At 48.5% G+C, this 8,270-nt stretch overlaps 1 non-coding gene across 1 annotated transcript; it reads left to right on the top strand.

The window, feature by feature from the left end:
- Nucleotides 1-3,649: 3,649 nt before the first annotated feature.
- Nucleotides 3,650-3,756, top strand: LOC118895096. The gene has a single exon (XR_005019869.1). It is a non-coding gene; the product is annotated as a U6 spliceosomal RNA (small nuclear RNA).
- Nucleotides 3,757-8,270: the final 4,514 nt, after the last annotated feature.

The following is an 8,270-nucleotide window of genomic DNA, read 5'->3' as shown; positions in this document are numbered from 1 at the left end:
TTATGTGTTCCCTCACCCAAATGCTCTTCCCCCAACTCCCAGTTTTAAGATACTGGATTTCAAAAAAGTTGTTTACTTTTTATCACCCATCAAAACAAAAACAAGTTGATTTAGGATCTGATGACATTTAGTGCTTCTACCCACTCCCTCCGTTCACTTCTGGATGCTTCAGGAGGCATTCCTAGTTTTCCTTCCATTTCTCTGACTGCTCCTTCTCCTCCTCCATTGAAGATTCTTCTTTCACTCCTTAAATGTTGGTATTTCTCAGGGTCTGTCCCAGGTTCTCCTCCTTCTCGTATATTCAGGCTCCAGGACAACAAAGAAGACAAGGAGAGTCCAAGGTGAGCCCCAGGTTTCCTGACTTGAGCACCTGGACAAACATAGATCATTCTAATCAGAGAATCTTTTATTGTAAGGAACAGAAATCCACTCAAACTAGCTCAAGTCAAAAAGGAGTCCTGGGACTTCCCTGGTGGTGCAGTGGTTAAGAATCCACCTGCCAATGCAGGGGACATGGGTTCGAGTCCTCGTCCGGGAAGATTCCACATGCTGCAGAGCAGCTAAGACCACGCGCCACAACTACTCAGCCTGCGTGCCACAACTACTGATCCCCTGTGCGACGAAGCCTGCTCGCCCGGAGACCGAGCTCCACAGAAAAAGAAGCCACCACAATTAGAAGACGGCGCACCGTAACGAAGAGTAACCCCCCGCTCACCACGACTAGAGACAGCCCGTGCGCAGCAACGAAGACCCAACGCAGCCAAAAATAAATAAATAAATAAATTTATTTTAAAAACTGGAAAAAAAATGTATTAAAGCTACTTGAATGTACTCTTAAAAAAAAAAAAAAAAGAATCCTGTGAGGACACAAAATGTCTCAGAGAAACACGAAAAACTCCCAGGCCGTCGGAAAGGCAAAACCAAAGCCACTTCGAGACAGAGACACTCTCTCCTCCCCGTGGAGTGGCTCCTCAGCTTCTCTGACTACCTCCACCCCCTTCCCATCCTCCAATCAGCCACCTCTGAGTTTCCTCTCTTCCTAATCTTCATCTAGCCCTTCATTGCCACCCCAGACACAAATCAGCCAGTCTTTGAGCTCCAGTGCCTACCGTGAACTGAAACTTGGTATCACTTAGATTCCCCAGAGAGGGCATCTGATCAGCCCAGCTGTCCTTTTCTGCACCAGGCCAGCCGGCCGGTGAGCTCCCCTGAGATGAGGTGCACACTCCTGTGCCAATCAGCTATAACTGGGGGGTGGTCAGGGGCCTGCTGTCCACCCAGCAGGGGCTGCGGGTGGAGGAAGATTCTGTAAGAAGGGAGGTATCCCCAGATGTGCCGAATACAGTGGTGTTATTCAACAGACTAATACTCATTGTGAAAATGCTAAATGCACAGCAAGAGAAGAGGACTGAGGCTTAAAACGCTCCCATTTTGGAGGAAACAGGTTGACAAGGACCAGCAGAAGAAGCAGAAGTGTCCATCACTTTAGATGTGACAATCTAGGGAGAAGAGAATTTTGAGAAGGGTATTCATTTCTTATTGCTGCTGTAACAAATTTCCACAAACTTAGTGGCTTAAAGCAATACAAATTTATTCTCTTAAAGTCCTAGAGGGCAGGAAAATGAAATGGGCTTTATGAGGCTAAAATTAAGTATTGGTGGAGCTGTGTTACTTTTGAAGGCTCTAAGGGATAATCCATTCCTTGCCTTTTCTAGCTACTAGAGGCTGCCAGCATTCCTTGACTCGTGGCCCGGCCTCACTCTGCTTCCATCATTACAGCTCCTCCCAGAATTAGACTCTCCTGTCTCCTCCCTCTTTTCCTTATAAAGACCCTTGTGATGACATTGGGTCCACCCAGATAATCCAGAATAATCTCCCCATCTCAAGATCCTTAACTTGGTCACATCTACAAAGTCCTTTTTGCCATATAAGGTAACATATTCACAGGTTCCAGGAGTTAGAACATGGATATCCTTGGAGGGTCATTATTCTGTCTCCCACAAGAAGGATATGTTGGTCACACAAGACAAACCCCGCCGCTAGCCTAAGGAACAGCCACTGAATCTCACACAGCCTCATCTGAGTCCTTCAAAAATATCATTTTCACAAAATGGAAGAAATGGAAACCGAATGTCAAAAGATTAGAGGCATGCAGGTGGTGAAAATGAGGAGGGAGAAATGCTGATCATTCCTAGGAAAAGTCCAGCAAAGGAAGATGAGAACTATAATCTGAGAGGACAAGGAGCGACAGAGTCATTGAGGTATGAAAGTTGGCGGGGGGGGGGGGGGGGGGGGGGGGGGGGGAAGATCCCTCGAGACATGGGGAGGCAGAAATAGACCAAGCCTTGAGGGTCCAGGTTTGAAGGCACCTTTGGGGAAATGCCATGGAGGGGCCCCAAGAGGAAGAGAAGTTCAGCACGACTCAGAGTCTCCAGCTGAGGCCGGATGTTGACTCCACCTCCATGACTTTCCCGAGCAGCCCCAAGCCCTGGATAAAGAGCAAAAGGCAAACAGAGGAGACGGTTGGATTGGATGGTTTCAGGGAGGCGCTGAGAAGTGAGCGATGCTGTGCTGCTGGAGAGAGCAACGGTAGAACAGCTGAGAAGGCAGAGAAGCCAGGGAAGGCCGGGGAGTGGAGAACTGAAGTGGGAGGCGGAGCCAGACAGCAGCCTAGGGAAGGGCTCCATCAGCACCTGCGGAGGGACAGCACACACGGAAGAATAAACAGCCAATCCCTAGCCACAGTGCTGCTGGTCAGCTGGGTGTGATGTAGGATCTGGGGCCGCAGAGGAGGGGTTGCGATTGGATGGGGGGCGGGGCTGCAGATGAACAGCATCACATCCCTAACCAGGCCTCACCCAAGGCTCACAGAGCTACACAGATGAGGGTGCCCGGCTTTCTTGGAGGATCCATTTGGTCACCACAGTCGAAGGAGCCCCTGGCGGCCCAGAAGGAAGGAATCAAGGTTATCTCATCAGCTTCCACCAAGTGGTCTATCATTATTTAGCCCTATATCTTTTTTGCTGGGGTCGGGCAGGGGGGACAGTTTTATACACTGTCTCCACCTGCCATGCAAATGTTTATCCAGGTTTGTCAGATGGACACTGGCAGAAAGCACATTTCTCCTCCCAGGGAAAAGAAAGATGTCACTGAAATTATCTTGGGTTCCATAGGTGACATTAGTACAGCCAGACTGCAAAACATCAAGTGCCAATTTTCATGTTAGTTTCTGTTGTGTTAAACGGAAATCCTACCCTTGTTGTGTCGATTATATTGGTGAGAAAATTCCCCCAGCCGCTGGCCCGGCGCGGGGCTGCACCTGGGCCCAGGGGCCACTTATCTGCCGTGTAGGTGAATTCTGCGCTGCTTGTCTCTAGAGGAAAATGCATCTTACATAAGGTTCTGCTCCACAGATAAGTCTGTTGTTAATATGCCTCAGACTGCCTTGGCTTCGGCTATTATCACAGATACATGCAACGTACATCGTTTTTATCAGTATGCATTGTACTTGGGGTTGAAAAAAAATAAAAATAAAAAAGGAAGAGAGACCACAGGATGTCATTTGTTATTTTCTAAAAAAGAAAAAAAAATGTTTGCTACAGTTTCCACCCATACCACGTATTATTCCCGATGAATAAATTGGAACACCGTGCTCACTTCGGCAGCACATATACCAAAACTGGAGCGACACAGAGAAGATTAGCATGGCCCCTGTGCAAGGATGACATGCAAATGCATGAAGCATTCCATATCTTTTTAAAAAAAGAAACTGGAACATCAAACACGCATTAGTCAAATGTGTGGGTTTTTCAGAATGGACTTTTCCATAGTTCAGTGTGATTGAGTAGTACGTATAGGGCATCATGCCTGAGCTAAATGCTGCCTGCCACGACTCTGTCCCATCTTTTAAATGTATGGGATATTTTTTCCCAAAAATGAAAGAAGAGGATTTGGTAATGAATTCTTTTAGCTGAGGGAATGGAGAAAATGTGGGGCCCTAGTGTGGATCTGGGCCATTTCCGCTTTCATATCCAGGAATTGATCAATCTGGGAAAACTGAGGCAGCTCAATCAGATGTTTGTTCCAATAGAAGCCAGTTTTGCAGCACAGTGAGTCCCAGCTGCACTGCTGGCAGAACTCCTGTCCCTCCTTGGAAGACCCGCCCCTGCATGGGGCATTCAAACAGTGCGACGCTGTTTGGGGGTGTTTGGGTAGTGATCGGACAGTAATGTATTTCCCCGTTTCCTGGACCCAGGAAGGCAGAAACTTGAATGATGACCAGTGATGAAACCACCAGCACAGCCAGGCCAGGCCCAGGAGCCCATGGGCTGAAGAAGCCCCAGTGAATTGGTTGCATCCATGTCTCTAGGTCTCGTGTTCCCATGTGTGAGACGCCCTGAGGGGACTAAATGACCAATGACGTCCTTCACACCAACCATGTGTACAATGCCTAATGGACGGATTTCACCCTCACTCTAGTCTGGCCTCTCCACATGTTTCTGGGCTTCCTGCTCGTCAGGGGGCAGCTGAGGTGCTGGCTGAGGATCCCACCTGAGCTCTGGCTGAACCCCATCCCCAAGAAAAGCCCAGATCCCAGACTAGAGTTGGTACTGAGAGGAAGGGATCCCAAAAATGTGGATCTGAGCACATGGATGGAGACTGGAGAGTCCAGCTCCCACAAGGGACGAGAATCTTCTGACAAGGCTGGCCAAGAGCTTTGTGCATCACTTGCCCCAAGAGGGCGTGCTGATGGCTCCAATCGCAAACAACGTGCACAAGGGCTGATGCGGGACATGTGGAAGGGACCCTCTCAATGCTCCATCCAGATCCTCTTGGGTCCCTTCCACCATTTCTGTGCATCTCCCTACTGGCTTCACTATGCTTTTCCCTAATGGCCACTATCCCACTTCTGGGATTCAGACCCTTCAAACAGAGATTAGTTTATGAGTCCTGGACAGGACTGAGTGCTAGGCCAGAGTCTTAGATGTTTTCCAGAGCTTGATCCAGACCACCAGAATTCTCTCCAGCCCGTAACTCATGTATTCCCAGCATGCTGTAATCCCCCTCACCTCTTTGCTCATCCCGTGTCCCGACTGCCTGCCTGCCAACCACTGAACCATATTTATGGTTGTCTTCTACGTGACTCGGAGCATAACATGGTTAAATCAAGAACCCCAGTACTCCTCTGTCTTACCCTCAGCTGCAGGAGCCTGGAGGCATATTTAACAGTGTCACACAGAAAGTGCCACGGTGCCTGTGCTTTGTCCCAAATCCAAGAGGAAGGCTCTTCTGTCCAATGTGGTTTAAAACGCCCCTCCCACTGTAGATCGTAGCAGCGAAGAATGCTGAGCAGGGCAGAAAACACAACATCCAGACCCCAGAAACAGGCTGAATGCCCAGGTTTAGGGAGGAGAGAGCAAGAGAGTGTGAGAGCCGCCCAGCGCTCACAGCGCCCCCATCTCCCCGTCCTGGCAGTCTGGCAGCCAGTCATTCCTCACAGGCCTGAAGCCAGAGCCCAGCGCTTACTCATTCGATAATAGACAGTAATTGCATATATGTCTGTCCATAGAAATCAGTGATAAAAAGTCAGTATTTACAGATTTACTTTTCATATCTGTTGGTACAAAGATGAAGAGCTTTCTGTCAACAGTAATAGTAACTCAGTCCAAGGTGAGTCCAGAATTTAACAAATTACACTCTCTGCCTCTTAGTCCATTGGGTAAGGACAGCAAGTCACCTTGGGGCCATTGGGGGTGCCTTCTTAGTTATGCACATTAAGGCCTTACCTATATTTGGGGAGAGGATGCTAAGGCCCCATGGGGATGTAGGTATATCACTCCCTATTGCTGATGCCCTGGAGGGGTGTAACAGGTTATATGGTGCTGTGAAGCCACGCCCCTGCCTGACACCCCACGATCTGCAGAGCTCAGGAGAAAGGTGGACAGTCTGTAGTAGGATCTGGGATCTTCTGAGAATAAAGCGTCTAAGATCCAGACTTGCGGCTAAGAAAGCTGTCGGGGTGGACAGGTCTATGGGAAATCTGGAACAGGGACCCAGGCCCTAACCAGAGGCCTGAGGCCTGGGGTCAGGGCTTGTGAGGCGAAACTAGAGCTGGCAGGGCACCTGGCTGGGGCCTGTGCTGGGCCCTGAGGGTAACAGCCGAGCAGGTGAGCAAAACCTGAGTAAATAACTTGGATGCCAGGGGTGAGAGTTCACTCTGCAGAGGACAAGCATCCATCCATCTAGGACCAGACTTTGGCAGGGATGCCCTGGGGCAGTGACCACAGTTCGGATCCAGGAGTTAAACCATCTGGGGTTCTGGAACAGCATGGAGGTGAGATATGGAGGCCTTGAGAGGTGGTTCTCATCACCCCTAGTTAGCCTGTGGGGACTCCCCAGGGTAGGTAGAAACAGTAAAGCAAGAGGATAGAATTTTTATTTCAAGCTGGTGGTGTGGCTCAAACATAAAAATCTTAAAACAAAACAAAAAACACACAACACTCCAGTCTAAACAGGTGGGCCGTGGAAGAGGCTTGCACAAGCTGGAGGGAGAGAATAAAGACTATTTTATTGGCAACCCTCTCTAGGGGTCTACCAGCCCTGCTGCCATTCTCACTGGAGGTCAGCTGGGGAAGGACCTCTACTGAGACCTCATTCCAGAGTGCCAGCTCACTCCTCCTTTTACTCCTGCCACCTTCATAAAGGCCTGGATTGAAGAGCTCCCCTGCATAAATGTAATATTGATTCGGTCAACATTCTAGAGTCCAGAGTAGCAACCACTTGGTAGCCCCTCTGGCCATCTCCCCAAGGCAATGCTCTCTGCCTTCCACCACTGGCCCGGGGAGAGATGCTCACCACATCTGGCCCCCCTCGCGCCCCGGGGAAGAGGCCCAGTCTGTTGCAGCTGAGAACAAACTGAGAGAGTAGTGCCTGGCCCTCCACGGCGGTCCCCATTGCACCTCTCTCCCCCCACCCTGTGAAGCGACCATCTCGGCTGCGCCAGGCCTCACAATTCACAAAGGGGTCCACATGCACAGCCCACCGAACAGCATCACTTGGCCTGCATTACCTCTCCATAATAATCTCATACATCAAAGCGGGGAGAGACCTGGCTCTGCCTGTAAGCGACTCCGTTAGACATTGAATATCATTATCAGAAGCCCCTCGCTCCCTCGGCTTCGTATGCAAACTCCTGAGCTCCCTGGAGTCCTTCCTGAAGAAAGTGCCCTGCACGACGGCCATTTGTTATTTTGCAGTCGAGGACGCTGAGGCTCCACGGGGGACCGAACCAAATTAACTGCAGCCAAGAATTGGCGCCAATCAAGACCTACATTGACACCTAGTGGCGTCTCTCGGAACTGCAGCTGGCTCAGGCGGGTTCCTCTGGAAGCCACCCTCAGTAAAGCAAGAAACAAAGCCACTGATCCAAATATTTACAAATATCCAAGAAGAAGACAGAGTGGGAAACAAATTCACTTTTCAGCACCTCTTTGGTGATAGGCAAACCCACACTTCATGTTTAAATATCTTAACTTGGCATGAGAGGGAGAAATTGAAACCATTACTCTTTCATCTCATCTCGGGATAAAATTCATTGAGAAAGAGAAAGGGAGGAATAGAGTCAAAAGCCTAAGTGGAATCCAACTTTACATTGCACATCCCTCTGATCTACGAATCCGACCTACATACAGTCACACAAGTGTGCAAAGATAGTCATTGCAGCAGTGTTGGGAATTTTTTTTAAGTGGAAATAACCTAAAAAGGCCAACTATTATATATATTATATATTATTGTATATAATATATTATATATAAATATGTTATAGTTATATCTAATATATAAAAAAATATAGATATCTAATAAAAGTCATATATAGTGATATATAGATAGATCACCTGGTGTACGTGTCATGACTTTTGTTTTTGTTACATAATGCGATTTTACCTTTATTTGGAGTCTCCATTCCTCCTGACGCAGAAAAAGTAACCATGGTCAATCCTGGATAAAGTCAGGCATTTTATATTTAAACTTAGTCAACGCAGAAGTTTTCTTTCCTTGCCTTGGCCTATAGATTTAGGGGCTTACTTCATATCACATCTTCAGAGGGGGGGGTGTCTGCTCCCCAAAGCTCCAAATTGAGGTTTATCACTGACCCTTCAGCTCCTGAGTCCCCAAACTCTATCCTGAGCGTTCTATAACACCCTCATATGTTATGTCTAACCCCCCAGGGGAGGGCACAGGAGACGCCCTTTTGACATCCTGACTGTCTT

The sequence above is a fragment of the Balaenoptera musculus genome, chromosome 4 (genome assembly GCF_009873245.2).
Source record: "Balaenoptera musculus isolate JJ_BM4_2016_0621 chromosome 4, mBalMus1.pri.v3, whole genome shotgun sequence".
In the NCBI taxonomy this organism is placed as follows: Eukaryota; Metazoa; Chordata; class Mammalia; order Artiodactyla; family Balaenopteridae; genus Balaenoptera; species Balaenoptera musculus.
The sequence above is the reverse complement of the archived record's forward strand: the minus strand, read 5'-3'. Positions and strand labels throughout refer to the sequence as shown.